This window comes from Rhipicephalus microplus, chromosome 6 (assembly GCF_043290135.1).
Source record: "Rhipicephalus microplus isolate Deutch F79 chromosome 6, USDA_Rmic, whole genome shotgun sequence".
NCBI lineage: Eukaryota > Metazoa > Arthropoda > Arachnida > Ixodida > Ixodidae > Rhipicephalus > Rhipicephalus microplus.
This window is the reverse complement of record NC_134705.1, coordinates 184,357,469-184,375,960: the sequence shown is the minus strand read 5'-3', so window position 1 is coordinate 184,375,960 and position 18,492 is coordinate 184,357,469. Positions and strand designations below refer to the sequence as shown.

General features: G+C 45.9%; 1 long non-coding RNA gene across 1 annotated transcript in view; it reads right to left on the bottom strand.

Moving 5' to 3' along the window:
• The window catches only part of LOC142765727 (uncharacterized), a 327,820-nt gene that overhangs the window by 49,735 nt on the left and 259,593 nt on the right, over positions 1–18,492 (bottom strand). The window contains exon 3 of the long non-coding RNA XR_012884374.1: positions 13,792–13,899. This is a non-coding gene — a long non-coding RNA (uncharacterized LOC142765727). The remainder of the gene's footprint in view (positions 1–13,791; positions 13,900–18,492) is intronic.

The window sequence follows — 18,492 nt, the reverse complement described above, 5'->3', positions numbered from 1 at the left end:
GCTTCATGGAGGAGGAGCGTGAAGGGTCATCGCAGCCCCCACCTCTCTATTATGAATATGTATAGGGCTGACGTTCCCCCCTCCCCCGAGTCGCCATTCCCCCATCCCTATTAGGGGCGAAGCTCCTTAAAGCGGCACCTGTTCGTCCCTCGTAGTAGTGCGTAACATGTGCTACGCTTTGACCTGCAAGGTGGTGCAGGTGGGAGATTTCTCCAGTGCGTCGTGGAACAATAACAAATTCGCAGCGTGCGCGTTAACTAAAAGCCGAATTCCCCTGTCTCTCATTCCCCATTAGCAACCATTGGCGTGAACATTGAGCACTATCTGACAAGAAAGGGTTCTTACGTTATACTCGCTCGGAGTAACCTCCTTGGTTTTAGAAAGGTTTAGTGAGCATTGGGCCGCAGTGCCATGAATACAGTGAACTAGTATATACCATGAACTCGAAGTGGTTAAAGGTGGGAAGTAGACATGAAGCGCAAGCCGTAGGAAAGTGTCCATGTGCCACCTCTCGTTTAGTCCTTGGAATCTCCGCTGGATGGCGGTGCTTCTATATGCGGAATATACGATGAAAAGATGCGAGATGGTGTTTACTAGAAGGACAAACGGACACACAGACATATGCATGGACGGACGCATGGATGGCTGCACGGACGGATAGATGCATGGATGAACGCAGGGATGGACGCAGGGATGCACGCACGTACGGGCGGATGGATGCACAGACGGTCACACAGACGGACGCATGGATGGACAGAAGCAAGAACGAATGGATGGCCGGATGCTTCACCCCACTCTCCATCATTCACCCCGCGGATATGCTGCCTTTTTTTTTGCTTTTCAGACGGCGATTATCAACAGAGACACAGGCCACCACCAGCAGTTGACGTCAACACTGAGGCCTTGGAAAGTAACACGCCAAGGATGGCACGGCGCCTTTGAAAAAGATAGGTCCTCCTACTGAAACGTCGGCCAGCCAGTCTGAGGTACTTTCACTGTTAACCCGGATTATCCCACTTCCGTATCTAAAAGCGTTCTCTGAGCTATGATCTTCATAGGCTGGTGCATTCCATACCGTTCAATAACATTGGCTGAAATCACAGCTAATTTTGCTAAGATGATGGCTGTTGTCAGTTGTAGGGCTGGATATGTTGTTGGCAACTACTCAGTAGTGTCGCTCAATATAGGCTACGTGCTGTTATAGCAGGAACATTCTTTTTGTTGAATCCTTCCAGTGATTCAGTTGGTACCAATTTTATTTTATTAGATGGTATTTACGAGATTGAATCATGTTGATTAGATGGTATTTAATAACCCAGATACATACAATAACCCAGATACATACATATCTCAGTTTTCACGAGGAGCACCTAATGAGTGTCAGTGCACATATGTAAATAGATTGCCATCCATTAGGGCACCCAGCTATTTGTCTCCACAGACCGCAGCGTCGAAGGCACGTCAACACGACTCCTCATTCGCCATTAGCAACGCAGGCAGCAGGGCATAGTATGTAGCGTAGACACTGCATCGAAATAAATGTGGACAGTACAGTGAAAACAACCAACTTTTGGAGGCCCAAGAACTTGTAGACTCGAAAAAAACTTTGCACCAGAGGCGTAATCCAGCGATGCTACTTCATTCACGCCGCGAAGTCGATGTGTTTATATTAACCTTGCGGGAATCGCTCATCCTTTAGAACAGCGTAAGCAAACGCAACCTTTCGTAATAAGCATCACCTACAGCGATGTGTGAGGCTACCTCTGTGCCCTAATGAGTCCATGCCCATCCTTGTCACAGAGAGGGCGCAGGTATAGGAGCAGCCCCAAAGAGACATCTCAAAGGCATACAGTCGAGCCTCCTCTAGCGAAACCACATAACCTTTCTCAATCACCTGCTCTCTTGGTGAAAGGTCAAGCGTCAGATGTAATCATGTAGTGAGTCATTTATAAGCCTGTAGCCTTGGGCGCGGAAGTACAAGGCGTCTTCCCCCCAAAGAGATATCCAGAATCTTCTGGCTGGATTCAAAACGCAAACCTCCTGGGCGCCTCCTGGCGCCAAGTCTTTTCCCACTAGTCGCCGATTTGTCTCTTTAGCGTTTGGGTTGACTACTACGGCTGCGGTTGTCGCTGAAGCGAGAACGATGGGGCATCGGAGCTCGTCTGTCTTGCCGATTTCTCTCTTTGCATGTGTCTTCTGCGCGTCCCGGTCCGACCACAAGGAACGCTTCTGCAGTTCTCGCTCGTACAAAATGCGCGAAATCTTTCTCTGATGACGGTGGTGATGGCTCCCTCGGTGGTCTTTCCTGTCGTCGGGTCACCTGTTCGACGGAAAGACGGACGACGCTAGATTACCGAGGGGCGCCCTCACGCGCCCCTCGATGGATCCGGGCGCCAGAATGGGGCGCCTATTTCGACATACTGCGAGGGGAATAATTGATATGTAAGCCCGATATTCGAAGCGCGTTGTTTTAAACCCGATTCATCTTTCGCGCAGCGGAACTATGCGTATCGCGGTCCAACTGTCAGTAGCCAATTGAGTAGTTCCTATGAGTTTGGTTCTCTTCGGATCTATACGACAAGTGCTCTTGATGTCTGAATCGATTGTTTCTTATAATCATATTTAATGGAATAACGCGAAGAAGCTCCAGAAGAATTAGTACGTTAAAGTCAAAAAAAACAAGAGAGAGAGAAATAAATAAAAGAAAGAGACAGGGAGGTTAACCAAATGTAGGAAGTAGGTATAGGGTTGACCAGTTCGAGGAGGCGGTGTGTACTTGAGAAAGCAATGAGGGTGTGTTAAGTGTGTCAGATAAATAAAACAGACAGACAAAGAGCGAGAAAGTGAGAGAGAAAGATAGCACACATGCGATGCTTTACAGAACAGCAGGGTTTTTAACCACACTCACACATCGTACAAACAAAAAAAAACAGTTTATGAATGAGCCGTTACAAAAAAATATTCTAGTAAGGTGTAAAGTTTGGAACTCAAGCTTCAAATTTTAAAAAGCGCGAAAAACAGAGGACTTGAAAAAGGAGGGCAAAGATGACAACAGTGGTTCTCTGTACTCACCGTAGTGTTTACTTTAAATGCGTCGTATGAACTCGCCTAAACGTCCACTTGAGCTGGAACTCGACTTTGTGACCTCTAAATACTTCTTCCGTACATTTCTAAAGCCCAGGCTTTGGACCATATTTAGGTTCTAATTGGCACTGTGTCTTTCTCTTCCCTCATCTTTACCTCACCTGCATTCCTTCTAACATCTCCCTTCCCTGCAACGAGCGAATGCAACGAAGGACGCTCCTGGGAACGACCTTTGCCCTGTCTAATCAATGAGCCCTCTACTCTCTGAATCACGTTGAACCGCATCACGTCCTCGAAATAAGCAAACACGAAACAGACAAAGAAAAAAGAGAGCCTGATTTCTGTATTCAATTTCGCGCCAAAACCACCACCACCCAACAGCGAGTACTAATACTAGTGTAAAAAGGCACCATTCGACTGTCCTCGAAGCAAGGGCTTTGATCACGCCTCATCGCTTCTCGAGCTAAATATTATTGATTGATACGTGGGGTTTATCGTCCCGAAACAACCACATGATTATGAGAGACGCCGTAGTGGAGGGCTTCGGAGATTTTGACCCCCTGTGGTTCTTTAGCGTGCACCCAAATCTGAGCACATGTGTCTACAGCATTTTCGCCTCCATCAAAACTGCAGCCGCCGCAGCCGGGATTCGATCCCGCGACCTGCGGGTCAGCAACCTAGTACCTTAGCCACTAGACCACAGCAGCGGGGCTCTCGAGCTACATTCATCGTAGTATATGGAAAGACCTACGATAGGGTCCAGTGGATTGGAGAATAATGTGTTAGTGACATTGGTTTTCAATTTTCGATTACTAAGCATACACCGAGCACAAAATGGAATCTTATTAATGGGTTTCTTATGTCTTCAACTTGAAAGCGTGATGGTTGTTAAAATATTGCGCCACTTCAACCCTGATTGTGTCCTGGTATCTTTGTTATACCACCCTGTTCTTTGGAAGATCCTTATTACTGCTCGTTTAAACGTTGTGACACAATTACAGGTGTTGACAGAGAGGATGTTGAACCGAGATTGCGAAGATTTCATGCGTAACTGTTCCTCACACTTGTTAATATGTCCAGAAAAGCGTTTTCCTGTAGTTTTCCCCTAAAAATTAATTCAGCATCAAATCTTTCCCGAGAATACAAGCCCTGCTTGTCGGAGCAGTGACGCAGATTTGCGCCACGTAATAGCGATTCTTGTGATTTGAAAGTTTCGCAAGTTACGGATTTTCGTGACCTCCAAAGAGAACCGGGAAGGTATCAGGTGCTCCCTATACATCATTTACATTGTGTTTCTTGATTCTTGACGACAGTCACGTCTCAGTGCTGCACCCTGGTGTATTGCCTTCTCGGAAGTGATATGGCACCAACAAGCCCCAATCATTCCTCGAGAAATTAAACATTAGTGTTTTTATTAAAGCAATGCTTCGTATGATCAGCACGTGAAACTGATAGCAGGGGCAGCCGGCTTTACCTGCCCATTTTTCTTGTAATTTGAGGACACATACACAATAACCAAACGAACCAGTACATGAGCGTGGCTTGGGTTTGTTGGTAATTAGTGTCTGAGCAATACCGTAAAACATTTACAAAGAGAACCTAGAAACAGTGCAAAGAACAAGTGAATTCATTGTCCTTTCCAGTCTTTGCATCCTAATATTTCCTTTTTGTGTGTGTGTGTGGGGGGGGGGATGGCAGAAACAGGACCGTTTCTAAATTTTTTTCTCTTGAAGAATCACGCACAGGCATTCGCCCCTTCAGCACTCTTTTGGGGCGTTATTCTGGACACTGTCAAATTCCCAATGTTATGAGATTCCGCCATTGATCAATGCTGATTGGCCAAGTGAGCTGCTACGACCTCTCTGATTGGCTTAAAATGACGCCATTGCGAAATTTGACAATACGGCGTAATTAGACCGTGTCCAGAATAGCACCAGAGGTCTTCTTTTTCAGACTGATATCTGTGCGCGTGTCCCACCGTTCTCTAGCACACAGCGTGTCACATACAAAGTGGTTGACGACGAAATTGACGATTACAGGAAATAGCCGTGTACCGGGCGCACCTCGAAATGGCGAAAACTGTACAGCGAACGCGTCAAGAGGGGCCACGCAGAAGGGATGGTGAAGGGAGGCAACAGGTCGTCTAGTCGGGCGGCTCCACGCGCCGCCATTTGGTCGCCGCGTGTTGCACCCCCAAGCATTGGCGACGCGCTTATCATCGCCATCACAACAACCCCAACCGCCACCACCCCAAACCTCGTTAGTCTGCCTTTTCGTCGCCCTTGCCACACAAGCAACACACGCCACACTGTTCCGTGGTCATTCGCGGCACTATACGAGGTGGTGCGCCATGATCTGGCGCCAAGTAGTGTGCAGTGCGTCTTTGCGTATCCTTCGGCTGCAGAACGGGCTACCTGCCCCGCCGCGGTGGTCTAGTGGCTAAGGTACTCGGCTGCTGACCCGCAGGGCGCGGGTTCAAATCCCGGCTGCGGCGTCTGCATTTCCGGTGGAGGCAGAAATGTTGTAGGCCCGTGTGCTCAGATTTGGGTGCACGTTAAAGAACCCCAGGTGGTCTAAATTTCCGGAGCCCTCCACTACGGCGTCTCTCATAATCATATAGTGGTTTTGGGACGTTAAACCCCACATATCAATCAATCAACGGGCTACCTCTTTCGCCGCCTTCATTGCTTTTGTGGCTGCCCTCAGAATCCCGTACCTTATAAAAGGACCAGTTATAAAAGCAAAGAAGTTCAACAAACAAAGAACCTTAAAAGAAACTAGGGGAGTGCCGCAAAGTGGCGCAATTTGAGATCAGAATTCCGCATTCCCTACACTTTGTCAGGTACCGTTTTATACTCAGACATATAGCAGCGTTGGTGATGGGGTCCTTCATTTGCTCGACGTGTCGCTAATGGTAAATTGGTACCCAACACTTTTGTGACGATCGTCTGTATACACATACTGCGGTGGCCCATTATTTGCGTTGGTGGTCTCCAGCAGACACAAGCTTCATCAAGAAGTACCGGTGCGGAGTCTCTTCTCTTTCTGCTGCGCATTTTTACACTTGCTAACTGACTTCCTGTGTATAATTCTCCCTTTTTCTCCCAACGCTTTATCTCAAATCTCGGTCTTGTGTGTGACTGAACCATTTGTGTGGCCTACGTCACTAGCATTGAGCAGCATGTAAGTGCTTTAATTTATTGCAGGCTGTAAAAAAACACAAAAAGTTGCATACCAGGGTATTTCTTTCCCGAAACGTTCCGCACAAAAAGTAAGTATATACCTTTTAGAGTGCACAATACTGGTGACGTGTTTAAAATGTGTTTGCTTTGCGTTACGTGTATGCGTATGCTTCGGCGTCACATCTACATGTAGCTGCCAGAAAGAATTTGACCTCGCATACTGCAACTAGACAATCTATTACGAGAATTCGACCATTCCAGCGACTATAGGCGGCGCAGCGATACGTCAAAAATGACGGACGAGACGGTGATGTCGCGAGCATGCACGTCGGCGTCGCAGAGCGTGAAGACGCGTTCATTGGTTCATAACTACTGAGAGACCGAACTGCGTCACTGACTGCGTCACAGATTATTACCATGTGACAGCTTCAGAGCAAGGCTACATGGCGCCGCCTGCGTCGCTGGAATAACAAAATACCTGCATGGACACACACGTGTTCATGCTCTAGCAAAGTATATGAGAACTTCGATAAAGGTAGCTTGACGAATACATTCCCAAAAGACGAGCACGTCACCGACAGTGGAACTTACTGACTGCGAGGCGTCACGAAAGGATGAAAATCAAGTCAGCTACTCGACAAAAATGTCTTCCGATGAACTCCAGTGGAACTTAACTGCTTCGCAGTCAAGTTCGCACGTATGCACGCACCTCTGCGCGTGCGTGCATTCGTGTGGAATTTCAAAGCTCACATTTAAATTCCCAAAGCACCTTCAACACCTTTGTTCAAACATCATCACCTTCACACATCAATGCTTGAAGCCTGCGTCTCCTAATAATCCCTAGAGAGACAAAAGAGACAAAACTTGCGGGCAGCCCAACTCTTGCGTTCGTCGCAAAAACAAAAAATAAGCTAGTGAGGCAAAAATACAAAACGCTGTGTGCAATAATCGATCCTGCCATAAACCATGCAGACAGGCAAAGGGACTTCGAGTTATACAATTTGGTAAGGCTTCTGCAAGGAATAAATCGCTCATCGCTATAGCCGAGCACATAAGCTCGGCCAACAGTGGCAAAATCCGACGTGTTCGATGACAGCTTGATGCCGTTTTCGTGATGGTCATATATATGCGAAAGCGGCCGCGGGAGGCTCTCGCCCTTCCATTGACGGTTCGGTGATTGTATATAAAACAGCAACGTGGTCAGAGATGATAGGGAGCGTTGTGTTACAAGATCGACGTCATGTTCGGACGGGAAAACGTGACTGTAGTCAGCTATATTCGGCACACACTGTTTCTCTTCGGGTGCAAGAGACTTCAAGAAGCAATTTCATAGCAGACAGCGTTCTCGCGAATGCGATGATGGGCGAACGCGAGACGCAGATCGTAGGTAGCCGCCTTTCGACGTGTACGCTGGGCACGTTAAACGTTAGCCGCACGTATTATTCAAGCGCGATATCAAGGGGGTGGTTCGTGTGTCGGTCGTTGAGTGCATGGCTGTACATTTATGTCTCGATCACGGATCGTGCCGTTTCTCTTTCTTTCTTTTTCTCTCTCTTTCGCTCTCTCTTCCAATCACGCCATTCTATCATGCAGTTTGGATCGACCGCTTCTGATTGAAGACATCATAGTATCTTATATATACTGGCTATCTGACTGAAGACACATCCTCTATTATCTCTCGTAGGACGCGTATTTCGGCTGCGATTTTCTGCCACGCCATCGTATCCCTTTAGTAGGACAGAATTATTTTACAGTGGCGCCTCTTTCTCGACGACCGATTAATCACAGGGCGTCCCAGCTGCTGTGTAAGTGTGACTGATGACTAATTAATAGTTAGGAGGCTGCATTGCGACACCATCCCTCTAACTGGTACATCCATTATTCCCGAATAAACCTACTCGAGAAGCTCGTTTTATGGTCATGTCACTACTTGTATCGCATTGCGGTGCCATGGGATTGATTCAAACGAAGAAAATTGATAAGGCGTATTTAGTAATGAAGCAGTTAAAGTGATGCCCATTATCACTGTGTACTCCCTCACTCATTAGGGATGGCTTTCTGTCTCCCATGTTGAGTACCAAGTACTCTAAATCGTTAAACACTTTTTTGGAACACAAAAAAATATGTATGCTTTCTATCGACGCATACGTCCAAATTCCTAATACTATAGTTAGTAGAGATAGGGAGAGAGGATAGGAAGCCAGGGAGATTAACCAGATGCTAGTGCATGCACTGGGAACGGGGGTAGGGGGAAATAAGATTAGAGAGAGAGCACAGAGAAAGGTAGAAGGAAATTATATTATAATCATGCCATGGGATTATTTAGACAGCAAGCTTAAGATTTCAACGAACCTTGCCACACATTTCTCATTTTCGCCAGTAGCCTATGCATGAAATATTATTACTAAAGACCGGAAAATAGGCAAATGCCTATTTTGTTCCTTGCTTTCCTATCATGCCACTGTGACATATTTCGATGTTTGGGTCTAAATTCTTATGAAGACCTTTGAATACCTATTTTCTAAATTGCTACCTACAATAACGCTATTTCAGCTCAACATTTGTTATGGAGTAGAGCTGGAGGCCGTTATATATGTTACCGGGCCGGTTAAATTGACCACTTCGAACTCTATAGGGTGCAACATAGTTCTTTAGTTCAACAGACTTCCGGAAAGCTACTGCTATAGCACCAGTCAAATCGTACGCGCCGGCCACCCGCAACCACCGCACTGACATGGCGCGAGCGGTTGGAGGAAAGGGACGAAAAGACGCTACTTCTGCAAAGCTAACTGGGAGCCCGTCCCAGAGCACACAGTGGAATGGGGAGAGGAATATAAAGACGACAATTGAGAGAACATAAGAAAGTGGCTTTTACAGCTGGTGTTCCAGTCCAGTGTTCCCAAAAACTTGAAGCACCTCCTTGATGACCTCTGTACCTGAGTTGGGTAGGAAAGGGGGAGATGCATCTGCGCAGCCGCAGGAAGATGGAGAACGAATACGAAACCATTCAGTGCCGTCAGAGAAAAGCATCCTGTTGGTCAAAAAAAAAAGGCAGATGTCCTCATATAGGGCGCTTCACCAGGTCACATAACTAATCTTCGACACAGAAAGGTATTGTGTTTCCAATTAAAAGCTTTATATGACAATACTTTTTGGTTGGTTTGTTATGAGCCACGAAAGCATGGTGCGAGGAGGTTAGCTTGATTAGTTGGTTAGTTGGTTAGACGAGGAGGTTTGTTGGTTGCGAGGAGGTTGGCTTTGCCCCTCACTTCGTGTAGCCTTCGCTAGCCACATTCCTTCCCTCCTTCTTCGATATGGGAGCAACTCGAAGCCGGAAGATACCGAAACGCACATGCATCAACATGTCGTGGACACGCAAAGTTACATTCGCATGACATGGTCAAGCCAGGTCGTGCGCGCAAGCAGTGTGGTGTTGTTTCGGCGTTCTTTGTAGTGAACTGCCTGCTTCTGTGTGATAGATCCCTCTACGCGCGCACGTTAAATAACCTGGAGTTCTTTATTGTGCACCCAAATCTGAGCACACAAGCTTACAGCATTTCCGCCTCCATCGGAAATGCAGCCACTGCAGCCGGATTCGATCCCGCGACCAGCGGGTGAGCAACCGAGTACCTTAGCCACTAGACCACCACGGCGGAGCTTTCACAGACAGGGGGGATATTGACCCTGTGAGATTAAGACTCGCTTAATGCGAGACTAAGTGACCCTTCTGGCCTTTTGGCGTTCGGGCTACTTTCTCCTGTGCTGTTCTTCGAAGCCATGCTGAATGGGAGACCCAGGAGCATGTTTATTCGATTGTGCACACTTAGCTCAACGCTCTGAATAACAAAAAGGAGAGTTCGCGTCCTGCAAACCATGCTCTCGGGAAAAAAGGACTATTTCATAGCTACGCTGAACCATTGGCACCTTTGTGCCACCATAAACTATACCATTTCTGTTTCCCTTCCTGCCGTATAGGTACATCACAGACGTTTTGTTCGAAAATGTGAATTTATGAAAAACTAATTGTGCCTATATTTACGGCTTTGGGGACCTAAAACTGAGCTTTGTCTGCCTATTTTGGGCGCCTGTAACCCAATTTTCAGTCCCCGTAAATTCATCCTCTAATTATTACGAAAGCATGAACATAATGCGCGCGTAATTTCATATTTTCCTGTTTAACATAAGATGTGACAACGCTCGTGTTAGCTTTGTGACTAACTTTCATTATTCATCACCCCGTTGCGCCGAAACCGTTATTTAAAGCATCGTCCTTTGGGTGCACGTTAAAGAACCCCAGGTGGTCTAAATTTCCGGAGCCCTCCACTACGGCATTTCTCATAATCATATAGTGGTTTTGGGACGTTAAACCCCACATATCAATCAATCAATTAAATCATCGTCCGCTGCAGCTTTGTCTTCCATTCCTGACAATACGGATCCACTACCAAGACGTCCGCACTCTGAAAAAAATAATCAACTGGGTCCAATGCTTCTCGCTTGAGAATGATGTCGTTGCCACGCTTACGTCACATTTCATAAATCGCAGGCACAACAAGACGTACCGAGAGAAAGGGTTTGCTGTATACACACTTTGCCCCTGCTCAGTAAACAGGCACAAATTGTTTCGTCGCGGCAAATATGCCGACAAAAGCGGCCTCGGCTGTGTGAACAGTATTCGTCCTGCGCGGGCTGCTGACCAAATCGGTTTTTGTTTTTTGTTTTCACAGGAGCGTGCGATGGTCACCACTGACCGTTGGCACCCGCGATGCTTAGATTCGAAACAGACTCAATTTCAGTTTCAAAACAAACTCTATTTAAGTTATATGGATGAATACGAACCATGAAACAAAAATCACACGCTCTCTTGCACAGGCGCTTGTCTAGGACGAGTAGGAGGTAGAAACCACTTTTTCGTCTCGGGCATATTTTCCTTCGGAATTCATTTGTATCGCTCAGCTGTAATGCACGCAACTATTGAGCCGAATGCGCTTCTTCAAACGGGTGATTTAGGTTAGCGTGACTGAAAGTCACCCGACCGTGCCAAGTCAGCCGCAGTAAGAAGTACCCGTTTGCTTCCGTAGCGGAGGCGTGCATTATACGTACGCGAGCAGTCAGCCGCGAAGACTACACGTGTGCTTTACTTCTGAATTCCGCTCACGCATCCACTGAACACAGGAACGCCGCAGTGTTCCTACTGTACACTTCATTCCCTATACAAGTTGTGTGCAAGGGTCCTGAAGTCGGCAACGATCATTTTTAGTACCGTGAACGGACAGGTACGACGAAGTTGAGCTATATTGCATTCATATTTCAAGAACATTAGCGCACGAAGACGAGAGAAGATGGCGGGAACATGGTGCCTTGGTGGCATCGCTCGTCGTCGTCTAGTTCCAGTGCGGTTTCTTCCTTCAAAACCAATGTGATCTTTATCTGCAGTTAATTACACTGTGAATGTTCAACTTTCAAACCCTCTGAATACCTTGGCGTAATACAGTGAATACATCTAGTATTCCTCCGTATCACTCCCAAGTCAATCACTTCCTTCGAACCACCTTTCGTCTGCATTCAGAACTACACCCGCCACTGAATCGAGCTCTCCGTGCAAGCATACGTTATTTGTCCAGCTTCGTGATTCGGTCTCATGCGACAGGCCCACATTTGGGGAGGGGCGCCCCGACCTCATTATGCGCTATCAAGGAAACGCCCCACACGGAAAGAGATCGACGAGGAAGTGAAGACATCTACTTCCGCTCCACTCAGGGTCGCGAAGGAGGAAGCGAGCTAACGCTAGTTCACCTATGCAGCGGTTCTCAAGCATGTTGGTCCCAGGAAACCGGGAACCCTGTTTAGCTACATTAACGGCCAAGGAACCCTCTTCATTCTCTCCCCCCCCCCCTCCCGGTGATATTTTTTAAATTTTTAGTTACAATAAAAGTAAAATTCTGGAGTGGACTTACTGACGCTCGAGCATGAATGATGGCGGTTCCCTAGATCGATCACACTCCTCGGGATCGCCATTTAAGTGTGTTGTGTGAGCCAGTGTGGAACCAGGGAAAATTTATCAGTGGCTCACGGAACCCCGAGGAGGGCCATGCGGAACCCTTAGGCTCCACTGAACCCACTTTGAGAACCCCTGACATCAAGAATGGCTACAGCAATGATTTTGGAACGACATACAGCCTTCGTTTTTGTAAGCCCTGTGATTAAAGGCGGCAGTGCTGAAAATGTTGGATATCCTATACATAAAAATCGCCAGGGATGTCTGTATATGACTGATTTTCACTGTGCCGCGATAATTACAAGCCAACGCTTCATACGCGGTGACGAATTCCTCGCATGAAGAACTTTGATTCTCCCATTTCCCATAACCGCGTAACTCCACTAATTAAAAAGTGAATTAATTTCACTTTCCCAGAGACTGTCCTAAATGACGTCTAACTATCTTAAGATGACGGCCACTACAGAAAACTCGAGTGTGAAGGCACCCAGAAACTATTGCATTTTTCCTGATCTTGTACGATTCTAACCATGTTGCTTGAAACACCTGTAGGTAACGGTATCTAGTCATGTAAGGGAGCGTGAATCTTCCACGTCAGCTATGCAGCACCGTGGCTGCCAAAGTTACCATAGCACTTGTCATATATATGCGAACCTAACTTAATTCATAATGTTCATATTTTTGACATTCGGCGGCATCTGACCAAGGCTAATGAAAAATTTCGAACGTGATGATGTCGTCGAACCAATGTCTAAAGTTTTCTGCTTTTAGCAAACAAAAAATTTCCGTAATGCCGCAGTGCACGAAGCGACAAAGCTTGTGCCTGCACCAAGGAGGTCAAAAGAAAAAATAATTTAAACCTCCTTGGCCGCTACATACTCTGAAATGGCACCCACCAGTCTTCGACGTTTAACCCGCCTCAAGAAGTTGGAATAAGCGAGAAGCAGGTGATGCTGTAATTGGCCCGGTTAAAAAACTCGGCCGACGAAAATTGCCCCGCAATCATCCTCTCTGCTCTATACCTCTTGCCAGAGGGCGCTTTTGTCGCTTTTCGTGAGGACTGCGCGCCGCGCCTCGTGGTGTGCGCTAGGCGCACTAATGATAGGGCTCTCAGAAGCGCGCGAAGCCCCGAACACACATCGCTGGCTGTCCTGTGCTGTGCGTCTAATTTTATCTATTGAACGAAAATGCTTGAAAAATCACCGATCAGTTCTTGCAAACAAGGGTCTATGGAGGAGTAATTTTCCGAAGTGCTGAAAACATGCGAGCCAATATAAAAGGATGGCAAAATCCATGAAATCGTGGCGAGGCATAAAATGTGCGTGTACATTGAACGGCAGGAACGTGTGGCAATATTACTCGGCCTTGCATGTGCGCACACGGACATCCCTCTGGTACCACATTCGATTTTTCTCGTCTAATAAACGCCTATTGCTCTACCATTTACATCGCACCGATAAACGCTGCAAATGGCCTAAATGAAGAAAAAAATATGCAACGCCCATGTAAAGAAGAATATATATTCACCCGAATAACTTTAAACTGCAGGTGAACGTGTCATCACCGTTTCTGGGGCACCTACGATGTTGCAATGGCGCGCCGGTGATATCTTGCAACTCGGAGGCCCCAATCTTCCTGCACAAGAAAAAAAAGCGTAAATGCTGTTACCTATTAGATCCACCCGTGATTTCGTATTTGAGTCAGGAAACTACGGGTGACACGTTTGGCCTCAAAAAAAAAAAAACCTCTGGCTTCGCTTACATTCATTGTATAAAACTCTGAAAACGCCGTGGTTTAATTCATCAACTGCGTCTGCTGTCTTTTCCAGGTGAGTGACAACAATAAAAAGCGCACTACACAATCCCTAACGCGATCGCCCAAGATTACTGGAACGCAAAATCCCCATTTCATTTTTTGTTTGTTCTTTATTTCTTTTTTTTCTCGGTCAATACTGTTGACTATGCGTGTCATTTCCCATTCTCAGTCCTTGGATTGAGAATGGGAAATGGGTATCTTGGACGTGTGTCATTTCTTCATGCCCCTAGCGGCCAATGTCAGCGACACTGGGCCGCCCAACGAGAGACACGTAGCGCTATCTGGTCAGGGAATGGTGCCTAAAAATATTGCTCAGGGTGCTGCAATTTTCACGGGGCTTGGCTGTCAACAAGCTTCTTGATGACAGGAAAATCTATCCTCATTAGATTATCAGCCTGACATTACAGGCCATCATTAACTTCCTTGCAAGGAGAATTGCGCGTGAACCAAAACGAGGCCGCCATTTTGGTGAACGGGAAGAATGAATTAAATAGGGGAACAAACTGAGGCGATGGGCGCTCCAACAATATATAGGCTTTTTTCTTTTTAAGTACGTTTTTTTTTTCGGCGCAAACTCGCTGTCTCGTGAGAGTGATGAAAGGGCAGGGGCGTGGCATGGCATTGGGTGGCCTTCTGTTGGCTCTGTGGCTTCATGTACAAAAACGGTGATTGATTACGCCTGCAATTATCAGTTCTCGCCGTAAGTCTGGGACAGTGACGTCACGGGGATAAATGGGATTTGTTTTCTTAATTTTGTTCTGAATCAGTTTTCAACAATAAAAGAATGAGATGTGTTATGTCTTTTGGCGCAATAATTGATGCCAAGCTTTTTTAGTTATCTGTTTCACGGATAGTTGTTAGAACAAACCTAATTAGCTTTATCTGTCAGACATTACCTTTCACACATGGTAATAATTACTATACAGTCCCTTCATAAGGCAGTGCTCCTTGTTGTGCGTCTGTTATTGTAAAGGTCTTGGAGTTGAAAGGCGATCTTACATTGAAGTAGCCACCATTAAAATGTGAGTCATTAAACATGACGTACAACATCAAAAGTCTACTAACACAAGTTCATTACAGACGTATACAGCATGGTTCTAACAACCAGAAGGGCAATTCATTTGTGGCAGTAAGGATACCGACCCCAGGGTTCTGTCTGGGGGCTGAAAATACATTAGTCTCTCGTGTAAACATTGTCTTGTATTAGCAGATGGCGCTGCCACACCTGAACACGCGCAGATAAGTTTGGTGTGTATGCTTCTTTCATTTCCGCCACAGTGCACCTGATTCCGTTTATGCCTGGCGTGCGTATTTTCTCTTTGTTCTCTTTTGTCTGTGCGTGCACGTCTATACCTTCTGTCGTACAACATGCCTCCGTATTATAGGAAAGCAACACCCGACTGAACAAAGTTCACGTCTTACTTGTGCGGGATATACCTAGGTCATTCGGCGCACAGCCAACCGCGTCGGCAAAAGAAGGCCTCCAGTAAGAATTGTCTCTTTACAAGCATCCCTAGCGAATGCTGTACTGGCCAGCGACAGTTACACGATCGGAGTGCCGTGAAGCGTGTTCATTCCTTGACTCGCCCACGTTTTCCAGGTTGTAAGAGGACCGACAATTATACCGCGATACTCAGCCTCGCCTTTCTGACCCTTCCCCTTATTCACAACTTTAGATCTCGGGTGGGACGCACCAATTCCGTCCTTAAGATGCGTGTTGTTCACAGAGACTGCTTGAGCTGAATAACAAGATCGCACACACTGCGAGTACGTGATGCTGATGAGTTCTGATGAGTTGAAGCTCCAATGCTTATGCGAGGCCGGAATTAAGCCACCTTGATTAGAGGTGAAGCAGAGCACGTGACCTCAGAGTTAGGCGCGAGTTCGAGTCGATTAAAAAGCACGACGCTCGTAAATTTAATTAAGGTACCTGCTCCTCCTCCCTTTGTTCTTCTGTTGCTCTCCCGTGTCCGGCTTGGCTTTGTGTAATTGTTAATTATTCGTTTCTCTCCAGGAACTAGCTGGCTGGACACACAGAGGTGAGAAACGGGTGGTACCGGAGGCGTTGCCATAGTGGCTCGCGCGAAGATACATTTCTGTTAGCCGCCCCGCCATCAAGTTCCCTCTGGTGGGTCGTGAAGATTCGTGTGAGTTGAATGTGTGGGGGAGGGGGGGAGAGAAGAAAGATGGGGATACGCGTATTTTAGATATGCTGTCCGCGGCACGTACTTTTTCGCGTAGGTTTAATACATGAAAGAAAGTCACAGGAGACTTCCCTGTAGGGAGAACTTCTATGATTTCACTTGTATTTTTTACGGTAAGGTTTAAAGAAGGAAGTTCTTTGGAGAACCTGCGTTCTCGTTGAAGGAGCAAAGCATAGTTAAAGTAACAAGCTGTAGAAGAATTCTTACTCTGAATTTCCTCGAAAAGGCAAGACATTCTGACTACCGAGTGAAACCTAGCGAGCCCTAAGCAGGACCCCGAAAAGCGTTAACCCGAAGCACAAAGTAACTTTCGGCGGGGTACTCGCCTATAGTTTCCATACTTCGACGTTTTAAAGCGAGATCCTTAGGCCCGTATTCACAAACCAACCCTGTACTTACCTCACGTTTTCCTCAAGTTCCTGTATACTCTTTACTTTTCTTAAAAGGGCACAGAAAATGTATGCACAATCGCCTGCTTTGTCCATAGAGCGCAATAAACACTTGCAGCTGTTGAAGGAAAATTCGAGATACGGTTGAGGTTGTTTTGGGAATGTTTGTCTTAGATGTCATCTTCCACGTTTCCGCGACGTCGGTGTCAACACCAGTGATGAAAAACGTGACCATCAAACGATGGAGTCACATGTGACATCACGATGACGTCAGATGGTTACGTTCCCCCCCCCTCTCCCATGGTGGCCATGGTGGCCGTGGAAAACCAGGTGAGGAGCAGAAAGCGTGGAATGCCTGCAATCATGGAGGCCGTGCAAAACGGCGTAAAGTGGACAAAACTTTCGTAGGAGGGCAAATGAGAAACATTATAAATACTGAGAACAAAAACACAGTTCATTTACCCTTTGGAGTCGTGTTAAGAAAAGGCACAAGGAAATTTATGAGTATGTCTGTGCTCCCCCGGAGAAACATTGTCGCGCCATTGTGGTGATTGAACTCAATTAGCACTTTCCGTACATAAACTAAACACCAATCTTGACAACAGCTCGTTAGCCGACTGCATTTTTTTTTTAATTTTCGAAATCTTTTGACAAGTTGTGCCACAAACGGCCTGTCTATAAATTACCACTACTTAAACATGATCCTTTCTTTGTAACCTGTATTGAAAAGTTTTTAGTAACCGCTCACAATTCGTGTCAGCTAATGGAACTGATTCCGAGGAATGTGTGGTACTTTTTGGTGTACCACAGAGCTTCGTTCTTTGTCTGCTCCTTTTTGTAATCTATATTAACGATCTGCCGTTTTGCATCTCCTCCTCTGTTCTTCTGCTAGCCGATGATGGTGATATTTTTCGTAATATAACTGGACCTAACGACGTCGTCCTTTTTAAATCTGACCTTACCGCTGTCCCTAACTGGTGTAAGACATAGCTCATAGAATTGAACAGTAAAAAATCTTAATTCATATATGCGCGTGTGAAGAAAGATGACCACTCTACCTGCTTATAACCTACATACCACACAATTAGACAGTGTCACCTCATACAAGTACATCGGAGTCCATATCAGTAACAACCTAACATAGAATACTCATATTAACTATGTTGTTTGTGACGCTAATCGCATGCTCGGATATTTTGATCGTAACTTCATAAAATCACCTTCTGTGAAACTAATGCTGCATCAAAGACTAGTTGGCACTAAACTTCAATACACTGCATCGGTTTGTTACCTATATCACGGTAATATTGTGCATTGATTGAAATGGCACAAAATAACGCTGTTCCCATTATAACTTTTAACTTCAATGAAAACGCGAGTGTTACACTTATGAAACCTAACGTTATATTTATTACCTTCACTTGCTTCTCGTCGTACTATGCTCTGCTTCATCTTTTTTCACAAAGTTTATCACCACTCACACCCACGTTATTTCCTAATCCTTCCACCGCATTATGTTTCTTGTAGTTTGGATCGTTCATAAAGCTGACATTCCACTGTCTCAAACTTAATCATTTCGACAATCATACGTACCACGCACGTCATGTGATTGGAATTGCCTTCCCGCATCACTTGTAACTATTTCACATCATGACACATTTGTGACTGTACTAACTTTTTGAATACCTTTTATAGTTATGTTATAAGCCATATTTGGGTAAATAATAACACTCCACTGTTATCTGTTGCATTGATTGTAACAGCCAATGTTGCATATTTAGAAACATTGCCTTTCATTTTACAAGAATGTATCTTTATAT